At 52.0% G+C, this 20,740-nt stretch overlaps 1 protein-coding gene across 1 annotated transcript in view; it reads right to left on the reverse strand.

Annotated features, from left to right (window-relative positions):
- Positions 1 to 5,435: 5,435 nt before the first annotated feature.
- The window catches only part of LOC107500386 (5-formyltetrahydrofolate cyclo-ligase), a 52,692-nt gene continuing 37,387 nt past the window's right edge, over positions 5,436 to 20,740 (reverse strand). Inside the window, exons 5-6 of the transcript XR_001594514.2 lie at positions 20,355 to 20,544; positions 5,436 to 5,620 (exon numbers count right to left, since the gene is read on the reverse strand). The gene's annotated coding sequence lies outside the window, so the exon portion shown is untranslated. The remainder of the gene's footprint in view (positions 5,621 to 20,354; positions 20,545 to 20,740) is intronic.

A 20,740-nucleotide genomic window follows, 5' to 3' on the forward strand; every position in this document is an offset into this window, starting at 1 on the left:
CTTCTCCTAATGCCGACGAGGAGACTGAGATTCCGGTTGAAAAAGGAACTTGCCAAATACAGTTCACAAAGACAGAAAGACATCCTCATGTCCCGCAAAAATTTCAACTTCCCTGCAAACTTTCCCCTAATAATCGCTTCCTCCACCGCCGCCCCCGAGCTGCATTGGTTAGTCCTTCTCTGTTGCCACCAACGCACTCTGTACCCACGTCTATAAACAGCCCCCTAACGCGGTGTGATTACTGCCACCGCTGGACCGCATGTGTGTGCAGGCAGAGGTCGCTGCATCCAGGCGCTTGGTACACGTAGGTGTTTCGCTATTCGTCGAGTAAGTGGAGCCAGATCGTTGGCTCGGTAGAGCCTCATCTCGCCAAACCTTCAATTCCAGCTTCACTCGTGCAGAACGTGCGCTGTCTCTGCACGGGGACACGGCAGCAGGCTTTCTGAAATGACCTCCAGGGATTACGCTAGCTACGTGGCACAGCGGACCTTTAACGGGAAGGATTCACCGGATGGGCTTCGCACGATCACGCGAGCCACTGGGAGCAGAAAACCTTCTCTGGCTGGGCGCAGAGGAGGAAGGTGGAAGGGCGAGTCAGAGATTTCTAGTATGAGATAGACGACAGCGTTGTAGGCTTTGGAGACAGAGGGCGGTGAGCCAGGGAACGCAAGCAGCCTCTAGAAGCGGAATTCAACCCCTGGCAGACAGCCGGCAAGCAGAACGGGACCTCAGTCCTGCGACCACGTGGACTCACATCGTGAGCGCTGAGTCCATGTGGGGATGACCCCGTCCCGAGGAGCCTCCTGTTCTGCAAGTCGCCGTCTGTGGTCAGGGCTGGCCAACGGGAGGAGCCCATCTCTTCCTCCTCCTCCCCTTCTCTTCCCCCAGGAAGATGGAACCAGCCACCAGCCCAGGATGAAGTGAGAAGGCTGAGAACGGAGACTTCATTCCGCCCAGGACCCCTCAAGGAACTCAGAGACTCATGGTGAAGCCAGTGGAGAACGGGGAGGAAGTCGGCAGCTCACAGCCCACAGCAGCTCCCAGGCCACCACACCTTTCAGGCCCCACCCTGGTGACTGAAACATCGTCCTGCGCTCTTATCAGGGCCCAGAGGATGGCTATTTCTTCCCTGTGGAGGTGTTTGCTATTTGGTGCTTTCTGGGAAGCCTGTGATGGCAACGGAACAAACTCAAAAGCAGCCTCTGCAAAGAGCTGTCCGCATTCGGTCTCATTCTAAACCTGTTTCTGGAGTGAGATGGAGTCCGGACCCATCTGTGAGCTCCGGGAGCCCATTCCCTCTCCCTGGCTTCTCCGGGGGTTGACTTCTGATTATAGCATCCCAGAGCGAGCCCAGCGGACATATGAGGAAGGAAGGCAGCAGGGAACGCTCGCCTTATGATGCATAGAGAATGAGCTTCTAGGTGGAAATGCAAATTTCGAAGGATGAAAATCTCACTTCCGAATACATAATGGTCCCTAATTAGCTCACAGGTAATTAGAGCAATTACCAGGGGCCAGCACACTCTCAAAGGCTCTATATGCCCAGGTTTTCTCTCCCTCAAGAACATCTACCCAATCGGTGAAAATTCCTTTTCAGCAAAGACTACATTTTTCCATATCTTGACGCAGAACCCACTTTGGTGTGTAACTGGGGCCACAAATGCTGCAAGGGACCACTCCTCCGCGAGTCCCTGCCCGCAGGACCAGCTCCACCCTCGGCTCAGCAATGAGCAAGGCCATGGGACCCAGGGATGTAGACACTGTGGTCTAGGGGCTGAGCCCAGGGCCGGTGGTGATGTGAGTCTGTGGCCAGTTCTTACAGCCATGGGAGTGTTCACGCTTTTAAACTCAGGAATTCCACGGCGGGACCTTTTTAGACAAAGGAAACCACCCTAAAAAGTGAAATGGCTTTGTGCACTGTCTTAGCCTGGCTGCCCAGAAAGCAGAGCTGAAATCATAAACGTTTTTGTGTTCCCATTTCATCCTCGGGGAAGCAGGAGTGGGGGAAGGAGAAGGAAGCAGAGAGGGTGAGAGGACCAGCATGGCAGTGAGCGAGGCTCACTCTTTGATCCCATGAGACCACCTTCTCCAAGGAGAGAGAATGTCCACGAAGCAGGACAGTCCATCCCCTACTGGTCAAAGTTTCGTCCCTCACACTGTCAGGTTACATGTGCACGGATGCCAAGAATCTCGGGGTGTCTCGCACCTTGGATTCGACAGGGGATCCCCAGGCGTGAGGAGAAGTAAGCTGTGTGTACGCGAAGCTGGACAGTCTATCCGTGGTGGGTCCCCACAGCGGCAGCGAGGCTGGACTGGAGAAGAGGGGAGGAAGGTCCTCGCAGGCCAGACACGTGCGCAGAGCTGCCCTGCTCAGTGCAGTCCCGGGAGAACGCGCAGGGTCTGCGGGTAACTCACCTCCGCAGCCCCTACCTCTGCCACTCACCAGTGTGGGGCTTAGGACAGAAAAACTCTGCACCTGGATCTCCACACCTACCCCCCACATACAGATGGTTCGAGGCTTGATGGAGAACAGCTGTATAATGGATGCGGCCCAGAACGTGAACTTAACAAAACTAAAGCCCCTGTCCTATCACAATAACAGACTGAAAACAACGTGAATACTGAATACCAGAGGAATGGGTAAGTAAACCATGATGCACACCCACTTAGTGGATCCCTGCGCACCCTTTAACAGTGATCGTCGATAAAATGCAAAACAGCGTATGTTTTGAAAACAGCACAATACAAAAGTGCGGGGGGGGGGGAATGTGGGAGGAGGGTGCTGTTCACATGTAACACACCATACAAAAATGCTTAATATGTTGAACACGGGTAGTATTTCTGGGTGAAATTTTGAAAACACTGATTAATGCTACTAATAGCCAAGAACTTTGGAAAATACGAATGAGTAATGCTAGTCAGTACGATTTGCTCTTCCCCTGGTTAACAGAATACCAAATTTGTTCGGGGTGGCTCCGTGCCCACCCCCAAGTGACAAATAATGGCCTATTTCAACCAATCTGGAATATCCTTTGCTCCGAAGTCCCAACCTCCTTGGCAGCTGGAGAAGGCCATGTGAGCCACTTCTGGAAAAACGATCTCATAAACGTCTACTGTGTGAAATCCAGGAAAATTTTGCCTTCCTGATAAAAAGAGGGGTGATACGGCAGGCATTGTCCCTTCCCTTCTTTCCCACTTTGTATGCAGACGTGAAGTCTGGTGCTACGGCTGCTAGCTTGTGACCTTGAGGTGGCCAGCACGAGGGAAAGGTTGATTCAGCCACTGAATCAACATCAAAAATTACATTCGGTCTCTTGCTACACATTTATTTCTTTAAACCTCTCTGGTCAGATTTTCTGTTGTTTGCAACCCCACATATACCTAACTGATACAGGACAGCGTATGAGTCACTTCACATTCCTGCCTCATTGGGTTTTTATAATAGATGTCTGAGGCCCGTTTTATAATTTCTGCTTACAAACAGGACAGCTGAGGGCCTGAGTCATCTCACTGCTAAGTCTTCACCTCAGTACTCATGCCCGGCTCCGAGAGTCCTTCCCACTGCTTCAGGAGCACGAGGTTGTATGCAGAAAACAAGGCGGATTACGTGGCGGAGTTTCTGAGCCCAAGGCTGGTCAGAGGCACTGGGTCTAGGCCGTGAACAGTTCTGTGTGCCACGCTGGGGGTTTTGATTTTTCCGTACCGGTGACAGAGAACAGCAATGTGCTAAGACCTACACATCAGCAAAGAGCGTGACCATGTTCGAAGGCCTTGTGTGTGACATAAACATCGAATGAATGAGTGAATGAATGAATGAATGGACAAACAAGCGGACCAAGAAATGATTGGATAAAGTTCTCTAGGTGCGTGCGGAGAATGGATCAGAAGAGCAAGGCCGGGGGCCAGGAGAGCACTCAGGAGGTCATCGTGACGTCTACTCCACACGAGAGACGCTAGAACAAGAGCTGCGGCGGCGTCGACGGAACTGGAGGGGAGGGAACAAGCTCAAGCGCGACTCAGAAAACAGAACCGACGGGTCACGACCCTCGCGAGGCCACCAGCCTTTCTTCCTAAAAGACCGTTTTTTTTATGAGGCCACGTGGCTGGATCCAAATCTTCAGGATTTTCCCACCTGTAAACACGTCCCGCGGTTCGCCACCTGGCGCCCATGGCCCTTCACTGGCTTCTAGCTTCTCAGCTCCCCCGCCCGGAGCAACTCCATCGAATGCCATCGAACGGAAATGCAAGCTGATTCCTGTGCATGACATTTAGTCATCAACGAATGCCTCCCTCTACATCATTTATTGTTTGCATCTACTTATTGTTTCCCAACATCCACGTGAATGAAGCAGGGGGCAGGATCAGGCAGTGACAGGTTGCAAGATCTTATAGATGAAACCAGGATTCGGAAAGACGCTTCACTATATCGACCCTCTCGTCAGACCCTCCCCATCTGCCGCCAGTGTCACTCAAGACCAACCCTGCACTGAAGCGTGGCTGCTTCACGCCTAGCCCCAAGGTCACGCTCAGCTCGCTCAGGGGACGGCCCCGGAACAGAGGGCATGCCGGTTTCCATCTGATTCTGTCCAAAGCTCAGATGAACTCTGGATCAAATCTCAAAACCAGACAATATTCTCAGCAAGAAAATTGAAGTCAACACTCTTAACCCAGAAATTGTTTACAGATATTTGGGCCACAGATGGATCATAAAATATTCTGTTGAATACTGTCGAATATGAAACTTCTGAAAGCTTTTCAATAGACAAAGATGATTCTAAATCTTTCATGAATCTTCTCATAATGATTGCTGTTGCAAATATTTTCCCTCTGGATAGAATGTGTGTCAACACGTGGAATTTCTGACATATCGCAATTCATCCTTCAAAAGCCCACATTGAGTCTACCACCTCCAGGAAGCCCTCCAGGGCAGAATTGGCTTGCCGCCCATCAGGGAGTCATGCTATAGGTTTGAACTGTTTTTGGAGAAAGTGCACCTAGCCAGGGACTGCAATTCCAACTCTCTAAATCCCAGATTGTAACTGGTTCTAACTGATGAGAAAAAAAAATTGTGTGTCCCTTTGAAGCTAAGATGGTTAAAAACAGGGTGCGTCTTCCCCAATCTCTCTATTTTCCCTCTGCCAGCTGGAGCTCTTCCCTCACAGAGGCTGAGGAGCCACAGGCGGTGCAGAGGCAGCGTCTCTCTTGGGCAGAACTTCTGTGTCCCCGCACTGCTTCACCTCCAAACTGTCCCCACCAACCAAGGATACTCGCCACCGACTACTGAACGAGTGAGAAATACCGGGTAGCCTGTCAAGCCACCGAAATCCTGCATTTTGTTGTCGCCACTGCCACCAATATAGCTGATGATATTGTAACTAACGCAGCTTCAAACCCCTTCGGTAGAGTTTAACAGTCTTTTTTTAAGCTCTACTAACCTTCTGAAGAAGCCGTCCGAGAAGAGACACCACGCCTGCTCTTGCTGCATTATCACGTAACATGCAAGGCCATTATGCACAGGGACTCATCTTTCCCACCAGCTTGTACTGCACCGGGGGCCGGCACTGGCCTTTCCTAAGTCCGCGTAGAGTGGCTGCCTGGCTGTCGGTGTTTGCCAAAGTGACTGTTGAAGAAATAGATTACATTCTGTAGTGCTGACCGGGTTTCAAAGTGCTTCCCTTATTTGATCTCAGCTTTGAGTCCCACTCATCGAACACAGACTCGTATAACTAACTGCCTTGCCCTCCGAGCAGGGAGCCTGCAGCACTGTGTTTCTTATTATCCTGGCTTCCCTGAGGACAGCCTGGGGCTCCGAGGACTAGGGTGCTGGGCGCCTGGCGGTCTGGTGGCCAGTGCAGTCTCTACTTCCTGCCTTGGTGTACGCGGTCCCGGTGTTCCAGTCAGCACCCCCGCCCCCCGTCCCCACTCTCCTCCGGGGCTCCGCCTCCCCACACGGCCATGGCTGTTGCTGCAGGAATGGGCGTGGGATGTGATGCCGGCCTGTGAGGCGCGAGGGGCGTCTGCTGGGGACCTCCCGTGAGAGGCGGTAACAGACACACAGCGAGAAGGAATGGGGCCAGGTTTGCACACGACGCCTGGGCCTGCTGAAGCCAACGTAAAGATGAAGGCGGTGAGCAGAGAGCGGCAGAGCCGACATGCGCACCGGGCGGGCAGCGGGCATGTGTGGCCTGGCCCACCCAGGCGCTCCTTGGTACCTGGGATGCTAAAGTCTCTGGTCCACTAAGCCATTTGGAGTGGCCGTCTTGCTTACCTGCATCTGAATGCACCCTAACCAATGTACTACCAATGTCGGCGACTGAAACTGGCTGAATATAACAGAAAACTACACTGAGAGGAGCGTAAACAACGTAGGCGCTCATCTCCCTCCTATGACACTCGGTCTGGAGATAGATGGTTTCTGGCACTCGTTTGGTGGCCCGAAAATGTCAGAGCCAAGATCTCTGAAATTATCTTGTCTTTTTCCTCAAATTTGCGAGACGTGTGTTTCAGTCCCGGCCACAGCATCTGCGTTCCGAGAATGAGGCAAGGCCAGAAGAAGGTAAGCGGCGTGTCCATGTCGGAGAAGTCAGAGTTTCTCAATAACCACCAGAAAAATTTTGCTTACAATGGCTGGCTTCAAAGATGGTGAAAAATAATAGTTTTTGATCCAGGCACAATGCCATTTTCATCAACATTAGGATTCTGTTAGTAAGAAAAAGAGGGAGAATAGCTACTGGGTAGAAAAACAACAGTTTCTGCTATGTCACTCTGTAATGAATGCTCAGTGCTAAATTCTCACTGAAATAAGAGCCGCTCAGAGTCCTTAACTGGGCCGTCGGGAACTCAGAGTAAGCAGGTGGTGGTCAAAGGCACCAAGCGGGAGTGATGGGTGACTCCGTAAAAGTCCAACAAAGGAGAAATTTTGCAGCCAAAGAGGACACTAACAAGGGATCTGGAAAATCAAGGTGAGGGTTTACACAGTGATCTGACCATGGAACACAGGAAGACTACGACAAGGAGACGGCGCTTTGCGTCGGCCCGGGAGCTGTTTGGGCACAGACCAGTTGTAAGCACAGGGAGTCCCAGGTTTACTGAGATGGCGGTGGAGAACCTGTCTGCACGTGGAGGTGGGGTGCAAGGCGGGCTCCAAAACGTCACTGAAGTGACGTCACTCTCCTGCTCCAGATCACTGCGACCCAGGTGTCCCCGACAGATGAACGGGTGAGGAAGAGGCGGTGCATGTGCACGATGGAATATTACTTGGCCGTATAAAGGAATGAAATCTTGCCATTTGTGACGATATAAATGGACCTAGAGGGTATTTATTATGCTTAGTGAAATAAGTGAGACAGAGAAAGACAAGAACCATAAGATTTCACTCATATGGGGAATCGAAAGAACAAAAGAAAACCAAAACAGACTCATAGACACAGAGACTCAAGGGATGGCTACCAGCGAGAAGGGCGATGGAGGGTGGGTGGAAAAGGTGAAGGGAACACAGCCAACCATACTGCGATTGGTGGCCACAGTGGCAGACGAGTACCAGAGTTAGTGGGGTGATCACGTTATAAGGCATAAAAATGTCGAATCGATATAATTGAACACCTGAAACTAATGTAACTAATGTACTATTGTATACCAACTATACTTAAATGAAAAAACAAAAAAGGAATTTTACAAGTTTTTAAAATGAAATTTGTTAGCCTAGTTTGAGATACAAATTGGAGCCCAAGCATGCATCATCCCATTCTCCTGGTTTTCGAATAAAATTCCTAAAGGCACGAAAAATAGGAAAATCTCTATCAGTGAAGTGGGGGGTGCCATCAAGGCTGGAGGCGTGTTACATAGGTGGGAACTGGCTAGGGAAGTGGCTGATCACCCCCGAGCTGATAGGGAGGATCTGAAGAAAAAGCTTCAGTGGTAAGTGTCCCTAAGAGACCCAGGGAACACCTGCATGGGACCGTGGTGCTTAACGACAAGGCAGGGACGCAACACTGTCCCTGTAGGTCATTTATGGTCGTCTCTATTCCCCACCTCCAGGCTTTATACGGATTTAACAGAACATTGGAAGCCGGGGTGCAGCCACAGTGACTTTCACCAAGTATTTAAGTTAACGGCCAGGGATCAAGTGCCCACTAAGTACACGGCACTTGGGGTACGCCAGCCACAGAACAGAGTACTCACCTCCATGGAGTTTGGTCTCTAGTGGGGATAAACATGTATGTAATACACACAAAAGGAGTAAATAACAGAATGTCAGAAGGCGGCAAATGAATCCTTTTACAAATGACGGCAAGGTCAGGGGGCGAGGTGCTTGCAGTGAGTGGTGATGGACAGGTCTCATTCCACCGAGAGTCTAGCTGAGACATCACTGCCACATCCAGTCACTACTTCTGGCCCCTGCCGCCCACGGGAGATGACTAGTGTCATGGCTACCCCAAGACAGTGGATGTCGCTGTCGGGGGGGTGGGGGGTGGTGGTGATATCATTGTTCCCTGCTTCTCTGCCTTGCTAGGTCCAGCTTCACAGGCTCAGCTGTGAGCATCTGCTTAGACAAGCCTGGGTCACATGACTGTGGACAGTCACAGGACCCTGTACAGTAGGTGTCTAGCCATTCTGGCTTCTGTGGAAGGAAGTGGGCTACCCCTCTCATTCAGATGCCCAGATAAGATGCCAGCCAGAAAAAATAAGAGCTGCCCACTGTGAGGGCGTAAAGCCGGAAATTAGGCCGCAGGCGGGGCAGAGGAGAGGAGCGAGGGCAAGGCACCGGGGCACTGGCAGGGGCTGAGGAGAGGGGACCAGTACACACGACTGATTCTGGCGTCAGAGGCCGGCTCAGCTGAGCCCATTATGTGTCTTCTCACAATCGGGTCTTTTTAAAAACCCAACAAACTGTAAATAATTCTGTCCAAACTAGATTTCCACTTCACTGAGTCTGTGTTAAGCAAAGTATGAAGAAAAATGGAGTCATTTAAATTGCTGTTTCCATAACCAGCGCTGAGTATCACATTTAAATTTACAGGAACAAGGACTGGGGCAGAGGGGGCCATCATTTCAGACACAGCATCCTCGTGTGTTTCGTTAAACACCCCTGCTGGCTGTTTGCAGGAATCCAGGGCCTTGGTTCATCCTCTAATTGTCGTCAAGATGCTGTTCAGTGGTGAAGGTTAGAAAAACAGAATGTCTAAATCAGCAGAGACATGAGTAATTGTGCTTCTGCCCTCTTGCCTCATCTGTTTCTGCCCATTTTGCATGAATCATTTAGGAGATTTTCCTTTTGGCTGGTGGAATCACAGCCATGCTCATCCAGTCTGCACTGTGACGGCCACCCCTCGGTTTATGACCAATGCCTACCAAGATAGACAGGTGGCTGTGCCACAGTGGACATGAGATATTTTAACATCTTCCGATGGACCCTCTAGGGCAGTTGGCCCTTCTTCTGCATAAGTCAAGAAACGGGCTTGCAAATGGCCTTACGAGGCACGGAACCCACTCTTGTCCCACAGGAGTGAAAAGAGGCCGGAGCAAGGTAAGGACATCTTCAAAGACACATGACAAGTCAGAGCTTTCCGGGTCCCTTCCTGGTCCACAATGCACAGAGATCTAAAGTATGAAGATAGTCAGCTCTATCCAGGGAAAACGGGATGCAAGACACCTGTAATTTGCAATTTCCTAGTAGCTACATTTTTAAAAAGTGAAAAAGAAACAGTAAAACTAGTACTACTAATATATGCATATAAATACTGACTCGATATAGCCAAGTATTAAGTTGATGTATAATCAACAGAAGAAACAGTAACAAGCTATTTTACATTCTTTTCTTTATACCGAGTCTCTATTGTCATAGCACATATTGGTTATGAGAGGCCATGAGTGGCTGGTGGCTACCACGCTGGACAGCGCAGAAGCAATTGTATCTTTGTATCTGGGATGTTCCTCTCTCTGCAGACCCCAACCTCCCCTTTGCCACCACAGTGGGCTGTTCAGCTTCTGCTCCAAAGGACCCTGGAATGGCTCTGAACCCCACAGGAACTAACAGCCACCCTAAACCTCAGACCCCAAACACACTCGCTGTTCTATTCCAGGGCGGGCCTGCCACCACCTGTTCCGCACCCCTTCCATCTGCACTCACACACCCGGATGCCTGTGCAAAAGGCACAAGTGAATTCAGAGACTACTGCCGGCTGGAAGAGTATCCAAGGTCAAGTGCTAATGTAACAATGACCCTTACAGATCATCACCAAAAGTAGGGACCTTGCCAGGCTTCAGAAGGGAAAGTCAAATATGGATGTTTGAGGCTGAAAAGATGTGCTTTTAATTAAACCAGGTTCCTGAGTCTATCAAAGCACTGGAAAGGTGGTTGTGTTACTTTGGTATTTCTGATATTCAGCTAGAATTTAATGAGCCTCTGTCTGAAATAACATCACTGAGAATGGTGGCAGATCACGTTTGCTAAGAGTAAACAGCCTAATTTTCACTACACCTAACTTGGAGATTAGCACAGTGCCTGGAGAGTAATTAAACATCATTATTTCGAACCAAGATGTCCCACACAGCGGGAAAAATAACTGCACACATAATTGTCCAGACATCCCTTTAAACAAAGAAATTCCTGGTGTAGAAGGGAGATGGTGACTGGACTGGGCAGGCTACTAAACTGGTTTTGCATTTCTGTACAGATTTGCCTTGAAGCCTCACAGTGCTGGTTTTCATGGTTTTAGTGGTTAGTTTTCAACTAAGAATAGAAAATTCTTTCACGTGGACCTGAGAGGTTCACATTCCCTCTTTAATATCCTTCGGTATCTTCATCTGTCTTATTGCACGGTGTTTACTGGTACTACCTGCTTGTTCATGCTGAAACCCTACGAATGCAGCTAGCCGACTCTGGCCTTGACCACACACCCCCCCTTCCCCCGGCCCGCAGCAGTGGTTCTCAGCGGCAGCACGGCAGGCGTCCGGGGCTGGGCCCGGCTCTGTTGTGGGTGTTGCGGGGCGATGCTGTGCACTGCAGGACGCTGAGCTGCGTGCCTGGCCTCCCCCACCCACTGGCCAGTGCTACCCTCCCCCGGTTGTCACAACCCAGAACATCTACAGACGTTGACATATGTCCCCTAGGGGGCGTCAGCGCCCCAGCTGGGCACCGCTGCGCTAGACAATGACAGTCTGTGTGGGACCCCTCCCTGCCTCTTTTTCAAGGTAAACGTAAGTCAAAGGCCTGACTCAAGGGAACTTGAAATGTCGGCTCTGAACTCCAGAATGGGCCGCCAATCTGGGCACCAGCAACGACACCTAACCAGCTGCACACACAGTGCAGGGAACTGCTGACCCGTCTCAAGGCTGCCCTTGCTTTATTCCACTGTGACTGGACTGTCCAGAGAACAATCCCTCAGAAAGCCAGACGCAGAACGACCGAGGAGAGCAAGCAACTGGCCCACACACAGGAGCCAGAGATTGTTGAAAAGATTTTAAATAATAGCTCAGTGGCGGCTGGCGGGTTGGTGGATGGTGATGTAGAGCCCCGACTCCCACACGCTTCTGAGACCGCTGCTGGAGCAGATCTTTGGAGGCTTCTCCCGGCTGGCAAGGTTTTGCTCAGAAAGAGTCAGGAGGCATGTTCTCTCTCTTTCTTTGTCTCTCTTTGTCTCTCTTTGTCTCTCTTTGTCTCTTTCTCTGTTTATCTTTCTCTCTCTCTCTCTCTCTCTCTCGTGGGGAGACATAATGGATGAAGACGGGGTGGTGGGGGGGACTACAATGATTGAGCTTAAGGCCTCCCCCAGAGGCAAGAGAAGGGGGTAGTGCATTAACATTATTTAGAGCCTGAGGTGTACTAAGAACTTCCTTTCCATGTATAACCTCATTTTAGGGTCACCTTGTCCTTTGAGATTCAGAAAAAATTGACTCAAACTTTCCCTTTCAGGCCCTGAGGAAAATCCAATACCACTCTCCACCCAGTCTTCCATGATCTCCTAGAGGGAAGTTCTTTCATTTGCTATGTCTGGGGAATACCCAGGGGTCAGAATTGGGGTGAGCCAAGTGAGGCGCCTAAGGCCAAAATGTAAGGAGGCACTCACTCTCAAGGTCATTACCAAGCTCCCAGCCTGGTAATACTTTATTGAAATAATGATCTACCATGCCCTGCGATACAGTTCGACACACTGTAGCACATGGAGCCACTGAGGGGGCTGGGTAAACCACGCGAGGGCAGCTGGCTAGCGGCTGATGGCACAGGGGTCCCGGCACTCTGAGCCTCCCCTCACAGTGTGGAAGACACCACAGATATCTAGAGAGGACAGGAGAGGAGACAGCAAAGAGGGTGACACACGAGAGCCACCTCGGAATGCTCACATGCAAGGAGGGGACCCCGGGCATCTGCGACTGGGTGCCACGGCGGAGCGCCTCTGAGGCTCATGGTCTCCTTTCTAAATCCCATTTTCTGTCACTTCCAAAGAGTGATTTATTAATAAAATGTGCATCCAAGAAATAATTTGAAATTAGATGAAAAAGTAAAAAGAAATTAGTTGAGTGAAATGAGCCTATTTATCATTTTCTTCGTCCGAGGGCCTGAAGCACTTACATTTGTATTTGCACCGAATGCTCTCATTTCTAGGCTGAGCCGGCCAGCAGCAGACTGAGGCTGGCCAGCTCCCCCGTGGCCCCGGCCGCGTGGAGGGGCACAGTGCTCAGCTGCATCCCAGACATCTGCCGAGCACTCCCTGAAGTGGGTCCTGGGGAACGGGGCTCGACTCCCATCTGCAGTAATGGGAGCAAGAACTGAGAGTCCTGTGGACTCGGGGCTGAGCTGTTCTCTAATCCTGAAGAAGCTCTGAGCCCAGGCCACTCTGGGCCCCCGGGGCGGGGGGGGGGGAGGTGCACGATCCTAAGGCCATGGCCCCCTGGTTTGGTACTGCTCAAAGCTTCGCAACCAAACCAGCTGGGTCAGGACAGAGGTGCCTGCGGGTGACACCTGGTCTATTCTACCAAGACGGGCCTCCTTCAGGTCACTGTGACTTTTCTCCTCTGTGTCTGTGACAGACACCCTCCCCCCAACAGGAGGCACGTCCATCATCTCCTCATGCCTTAGCGCATCTCTGGCCTCTGCCTCTCGTCCTTCTCCAATCCGACACTCTCTGAGGTATCAGGGCAAGCAGAGAAAAACCCAGTGGTTAAAATAGAATTGATTACAAAGCCAATGAGCCAATTTAAAGAAAGCAAGCGATTCTTCACCTCTTTTTTTTTTTTTTTTTTGGCTCACATGCAGTCATCAAATCCCGCTATCTCAGACTCAGGTCCCTAATGCTTCTTGGAGGAGCCACCCTGCGGGCTTCTCGGGGAGGCCAAAGACCACGACGCAGCCTGTCCTCACTGAGCACTGACCAGCGAGCACATCAGGGACCTACGAGGCTCTGCTAAGGCCAGGCGTGGAGGCGGACAGGAGTGGGGCGTGAAGGGGTCAAATGCCTGCGTGTGGCACATGCAGCAGGGGCCCGAGCACGGGGCGCAGGAAGCCGGGGAAAGTACTGGCCCGCGGCGGTGGGAGGGAGGTGCCGGGAAGGACGGGTGTCACGCGGCTGTCTAGACGTGTGGGGTGCTCCGTTTGACATGCCTTCCCCCCTGTCCCCGCCTGGTGAGCTTCCTCTCATCCCTCAGGACGGCTTCAGCCAGAGCACAGCATCCGGGGCACGCGCCCCTGCAGACACACGGAGGCCCTACCTGTGAGACAGCTGTGCCAGCCTCTGCCCGTTCCTCTTTTCTGTGGCTACCTGCCCCCAAATGAGCACTGAAAGACCCGGCTGCCCCTGACACTAAGCCAGGCCCAGGGAGCCAAACTGCCTGGGCGTGAGAATTATTAGGGCTATCTCAGCACCTCCTAAAAGTCCCAAATTCCTGAAGTCTCTGAGCCTGAGCAGTTAGAAGACCAATCTTCACATCTACCCCAATGCCTTGATGTTTTCCCGCTGCAGAGTAGGCAGCAGGCGCTTGCTCTCAGGGCGGCCCTGCCTGTGACCCTACGAATAAAAATATCTCTCCAGGCCAAAGGAGGCAGACGGGCCTTTTAAATCACAGCTTAGGAATCATATAAATTTACATAAATGGCTTAGATGCCATTCACAGTGTTATTTCGGAGAGGAGGGATGATGTGGGAAGGAAAATGCCAAGGGCCTTTACCTTTGGGCTTTGTTAAACAGCCTTATTGAGATATAATTCACATACCGTACAATGCACCAATTTAAACAGCACAATTCAGTGGTTTTCACTGTATTTATAGAGTTGTGAAATCATTACCCTTTCCCTAGATTTTATCAGTCTGAGCGTGCTACCAACCACACACACAGCTTCCTATTCTCCCTGTAAAGATTTTAAATTTATAGATAAGTTCAATTATGTATAGAAAAGTGGTCTTTTCCTCATTAGATAACAGTTTTCAAGAGAGGTCTGGCAAAAGCTGAAGCTGAGCTATGGGGCTTTTTTAAAAAAAAGAAAAAAAGGTTTCTGACTGTACATAAGTGATGATAAACAGGGAGTACATGTTATGTTGGCTAGAATCGCACGTGCTAATTAGACCGGTATCCCTTACCTTCTCTTGCTCTGGAAAAAATATGGTATGGATGCCTTAGACTGATTAATTAATTTTAAATACTCTCACAGACCTCAGCCATCTTTGGTGAGTTAATAGCTACTAGATCAAACCATATCAGAAAGAAAACCATTCTCACATCTCTGTCCTAAAAATGGACTAACTTTGCTCTGAATAAATTTTTTCATTAATAAACTTAAAGTGAAGGCTGACTCTACAAACCGGCATGCATAGTTGAAGTCCAAGTTCAACCATGCACAACATGCACTCTGTGGATTCACCCTCGGGGACCAGACCTGTGCTTTGCACGCTCTGCGCACAGGCATTGGCAAAGTCCTAAGGTCCTGCTGACCTTGCAGACTGTCACCTGCACAGGTTCACTTGTGGTGCTGGAGAGCACTGAACCCCAAAAGTAGGAAAGAAAGTAAATGAAATACGGTAATTTATACCAATGGTGCTTTGTAAGCTATTGTATGATTTTAAAACGACGGTAGTTATTATTACATAGTGATTATTCTTATCAGAGCAGAATCATGAGGCTTTGGTTCTGTTATCAGCCTAGGTCGTATCCATTTTAGTTTTCTGAGGCTTTGGGGGTCCTCGGCCAGATGTAATAGGAACTGACCTCTTCCCCAGGTTGCCCCAGGGGCACAGCAGGGTTTCCATCCTGCAAGACAGGGGTGAAACGGGCTGTCTTCTTCCCTGCACTGAAGACGACAGGCCTCCGATGTGGGGACTGAGCTTCGGAGCGGGTTCCAAGTTCTCGGACTCCATCCCTTCACGCCTTTCCCCTACCCCATCTGGGCCGCACTTCACCGACAACCTGCCATCACCATCAAGAAACTGAGCCCACACATGAAGGCCCTGAGCCTCAGGAACACGGCTCGCCAAGGACAGACGCCAAGGACAGACACACAGAAAGCCCCAGGGAAAAGACTGAGGAGACACCGCCCTGCTGCCCTGCCTGGCGGGCCAGAGGTTCTGACTCGAGACTGTGGCAAGATGATGAGAAGACAGGGCTGGACAGCCGCGGTGTGGGGTCGGGACGAATGTCACACGGGTCCGTCTGCACAGCAGACCGCCGCGTCCACTCCCCGGGCTGCTGGCACAGCTCGTCTCTGCATGGTTGCTGAGGAGATGGAGGAACAGGTGGCCTCTCTGTCTGGCCAGCTGAAGCTGCTGTGAGTCCATTGACGAACCCCAGGAGATGCAGAGAAACGGGAGGAGTCCCGTCAGGTCTCCGTGGTCCCTAGCACTCGGCCTCACGACATCCGACACTGGGGATGTTCCGGGGCCTCTGCCACCTGCGCTTAGTGCCCAGGTCACTTCAGTCAGCTCTTCCCACTGTGTCACGTCTTGGCCTCTTCATCTCTAACATGGAGATTCCCGCGCTACCCACCTCACAAGGTTCTGGTGGGGCTGAATGAGGTGGTGGATGGGAAAACCCTTTGAACCACAGTGTGCCATGCCCGTGGCAGCAGAGCGGGCTGCCCAGCTCTGAGCCTGTGAGAACAGCGTGTCGGCACCAGACAAAGTCACGGCAAGGGGTGGTGGTCCATCCTGGCGGGCACAGTGCTGGGGGTGGGCAACGGCTCCCTGTGGTGTGAGCCAGAGCCCACGCGCACCTGCCCGCGCTCGCCAGCAGTCTCCTCCAGGCAGACGAGGCCACCCCTCCTTCTCTCCACACCAAGGCCACCGCCTGTCTCCACAGAGGCGAGACCAGTGTGGTGGCCTCACGGGTCTCCAGGACTCCAGCTGCCCCTGAAGCCCACTGTCCCATCTGTGCCCGGGCAGAGCCTCCCGAGAGCCACTCCCGGTCATTGCAGGGGAGGGGAGGAGGGGGCTCCCTCAGGACACACAACTCCCCTAACAGCTGCCTTTCCCCCAGGGACAACCCGGCGGCTTTGCTGAGTCTCCCCTAGACTGCCGGGTGCTCTAGGAGGCTTCTCTCCATCCTTCCCTTCCACTATCCTTCACTCAGGACAGACCTTTCACGTGCAAAGACAGGGGCCTGTTCAGAGCACACAGGGGGTGACTGCAGGAAAAGTGTGGTGTGGACCGAGGCCCTGACGACTGTTCTGGAGCCAATGTGAAAAAAATAAAATAAAGTGAAAAAATGGAAAATGACAGGCAACGGGGAGGAAAGAATAGGCTTTTCGAATATGCAGGAAGATAGACGTTTAGAACAGCGCCTGGCAGCAGCGTCAGTTGAAGGGCTGCCCGAAGACGGCGGTGACTGATGGAGGAAGAGAGAGGTCCCCATCACTGAGGCGCTCAGTCGGGAGAGTGAGGCCACTTGGTAGGGCTTTGGTCACATGACATGCAGGAGGGCTGGAACCGATGGCCTGTGAGGCCTGCGACTCTGTGCGTCACTCCACCTGATGCAGACACGAGTCTCCGCACCCCGCACCCTAGTGCCGGATAGTGCTGAGCTCCTGCCTCTAAATGCAGAGTTTCGTTCTTCCATGAAAATCACCATGTACATGATCTCCTACCCTGCTGCCTCCCATTCCTGACCCCGCCCTTCCCAGGGGCACCGGTGCCCTCGGCGGGTATGGGACTGAACAGCGTTCATTTGATGAGAGGCACTGAGCACCTGGGCTGCTCCACGAGCGCCACCCGTGCTGAGGACACGGCCTCCGCACCTTCCTCACCCAGGCACTGCTGAGCGGCCACACACGTGGCTGTGCGTCCCCACAACACAACACCGCTCGGCAATAAACAGAAACACAGACACATGCCGTGGGCGTGTGGACGGACCACAGAAGCATTCTGCTACGGGAGGGGAGTCAGACACAAATACGTGCTGTGAGTCCATTTACACGGAATTCCGCACGAAGCGACACTACGACGGGAAGCAGAGATACCCGGTGGGGGAGGGCGCTGGCGCAGAGGGGCGCTCGGCGACTCGGGGTGAAGGAAAGGCGCCGCTCTGTGACTGCGGTGGTGGGTACACGACTGTAGACCGTTGTCAGAGCTCATCGCACCGCACTTTTTAGATCGATAAATTGTACTGTGTGTAAATTACCTCAGCAAAGAAAACGGACTTGAAAAAGCCTCTTCTCTCATAGAGCAAAGGATACACGAGGCCTGCAAAACTGAGGCACCGGCCTCTGCTAGCCCTTTGAGGGAAGGAAGGAGAAGACGCCCTCTCCCCGAGAAAGGCCTCCTGCCCCCACCACCCCCAGACCATCCGCAGGCACCTCAGTAACTTTACACCCACACTCCATGCATGGAAGCAGAAGAGCTCTGGCTGAGATGTTTCTCAGTGGAAAGAAAACTAAGTTTCTTAAGTAACTCAGGAAATCCAAGCTACCTAGAGACCTAATGCCATATTGAGATGGCTTTATCCATCTGGAACACCCAAGTCCAGCTCGCCGCCATCCCTGCATCGCTCCGTGCATGCGCGGAGTACTTCAGCATCGACTTCCATACAGTGCACTCGAGGACCAGACTCATCGCACTAAGATGATTCCAGAAATTCAGACGTTCCTGGCAGAAGGGTCTCAGCGTCCGTTCTTCCTGCAGATGGTTCTCTGCAATCACTCCCTGTGGATGAGGTTCCTCCCACACTGCCTCATTTGAATGTGACATCTGACAGCTCTGTGTATCCAGCAGAAGGGCAATGGCAGAGCTCAAGGACCCACTAACTCCCAGAGGCTCCTGGGCCAGTGGCTCCGGCCTCCTAGTCCTGGGATCACGTGACAGCTCCACAGAGAACACAGCCCTCCTCCTGATTATCAGCCTGTGTTGTACATGCCAAGAACAGCATGCTGGGCAGCGCACATCACACAGGGACTGCCATCGGCCAAGGCGCGATGGCTCGACATGGCATTACAATTCCATTTGATGCTAGGAATTTCATCCAAGGTGCCCAGAAGCCAAACATGGAAGTGTTTGTATCATGACAAACATAATTATGAGACAGAAAGAGCCCATTAGTTCTACTGTGCCATTCTAAACCTCAAACTGTCAAAAAAAGGAAAACCCCTCACCTTCTCATCTTGAGAGGCCTGTCATTATTCCAGGGCCCCTAACAGCTCACTTAGTGGCTGCTGAAGTGTCCCTTCTGGGCTGACAAGCCCTCACTTTCAGTGTTCAGGTGTCCGAATAGCCTAGAAGCAGGAGACTGGCCAGCTGACCTGAGGAACGCCTGAGCTTGGGGATAAAGGCCGGATGGAATGCGCCTTACTTTTCTGTTTCTTTTCATTACGAAGCTGCGATTGCCATGAACAGGTGGACCTGCTTCTGTGTGTGTGGGTCTTCAGTGTGCACACCTGGCGTTTGTGGGTTCGTGAGAGTCTCCATGGACTTGGGGGGGGGGGTCCCATGCTAGTGAGGGTGGTCACGGGCAAGGAGCTGCTGGCGGGCAGCTGTTTTCGCACACTCAGAGCCACTGCGGGCCAGGCAGCATCTAATTCTGGGGGCAGCGACACCGCACGGCCGTGTTTCACAAGCGAAGGCTTAGATTCTGGCCAGGCGTGGATTCCAAAACAGGAAGCGCAAAAAGAGCAATTCCAGTGGGAAGGTAAGGAAAAATGGCAGATCTTTCAGGCCTACCAGGGGCTGCCCCTTTCTCTCTTCCACTTAGTCACATAAATAATTACTTTTGAGCAGCTGCTCCACACAGACTCCACACTCAGTGACGCAAATATGAGGACACACAAGACGGACATGGCCCTGCCTTCCCAGAGTTCCGGTGGGAATGCCTGACCTAAACCATCACCAGAACAAACACACAAATACACGCGGTCATGAACGATAAGTCCATGTGATCTAAACTGATGGTGGGTGAGAAGGAGACACCAGGGAGGACTTCTCTGAGTAAACGACATTCGAGCTCAGCCCTGCAGGCTGTCAGATGGCTGATGAAGGGGAGGGCAAGTCCGAGCGGATGGCCCCACAGGTGCCAGGGCCCAGAGGCAAGGAAGAGCCTGGCCCTCTCCACGCACTGGAGAACGTGCCTGGTGAGGGGGAGCAGATGAGAGGGAGACGAGGCTGGAGAAGCAGGGAGGCGTCAAGCCAGAAAGACTGGACCTCACCCCCAGTGCTACAGGGTCAGTGGCAGCTTTAAAGCAAAGGAGAGGCCTGATGAAACTGGTATTTGGGATCGCTGCTTGTGGAGAGGGCACACTTGGGGCGGCTTTGGTGGGCAGATGTCCTCTGGTCCAGCTCAATAAGAGTTTTTGGGAAGACCAGCCTCCTAGGGGACCTCTGATGGGGGCAACACACAACGGAAATGCCAAATTCTACAAACAGAGGTTCAAATACAGAGGGGCCAGGAGGGGCGGGGAGGGGCCGGGGGACTGGGAGCGGCAGGGGGGGCCAGGACTGGCTGCCAGAGCAGGGAGGGGACAGAGCTGGCACAGACCCCTGCTGATTTCACTGCCACATTCAGCACCTCGGCTGCAGAGCCTGTCACGGTGATGGCTCCGCACTTGGAGTGGCTTCTCTGATCCCATTACTGGCATCAGTGTCACCCAGGCCTGGGCTGGAGGTCAAACACACCTGAGAGTCCACAGGAAGCCACCTGAAGGCACAGTTGGACCTTTGATGGATGGGCTGGGTAGTGGGGTCATTTACCTTCTAGTCAAACTCACCCTTGCTCCGTTGAAACCCAATACAAACAAACCAATAACCACCGACAACTCGTTTCTGCTTGGGAGTTCCAGAAGCCTGCATGTGTGCACGTGCGCAGGTGTGCACGTGTCAACATGACTACGTGTCTGCAAGTGTTGGGGAGCGTGCCCCCATGTCAGCATGAGTGTGATCAACGACTTACATTCCTGGAGAGTTTGCCGCCTGCTCTGTGTCCTCGCGTTCATCAACGTGCTGAATCCCCACAGCAGCCCTGGGCGGTCGATAAGTTGTCATCCACCTCTCAGAAGGGGAAACTCAGGTGGGCGGTGAGCCAGAGAGCCGTCTGTGTGCAGGATGCCATGTGTCCGAGACCCTCAGTTGTGCACCGACTCCTGGAAGGAGAGAGATTTCCAGCCTTCAAGGTCATGTGGCTGAGAAAACCACCCATGCTTCTTGCCCATAAAGCCTTCAGAAAACTCAACAAAATCCAGCTCTGAAATAAGAATATAACATTTTTCATGTAGACTGTCATCAGTTGTCTGCCAGAATCTTAGGAAAATGTATGCGGTCTGCCCTGGAAAGAGAAAA

The sequence above is a fragment of the Rousettus aegyptiacus genome, unplaced genomic scaffold (assembly GCF_014176215.1).
Source record: "Rousettus aegyptiacus isolate mRouAeg1 unplaced genomic scaffold, mRouAeg1.p scaffold_m13_p_14, whole genome shotgun sequence".
Taxonomy (NCBI): domain Eukaryota; kingdom Metazoa; phylum Chordata; class Mammalia; order Chiroptera; family Pteropodidae; genus Rousettus; species Rousettus aegyptiacus.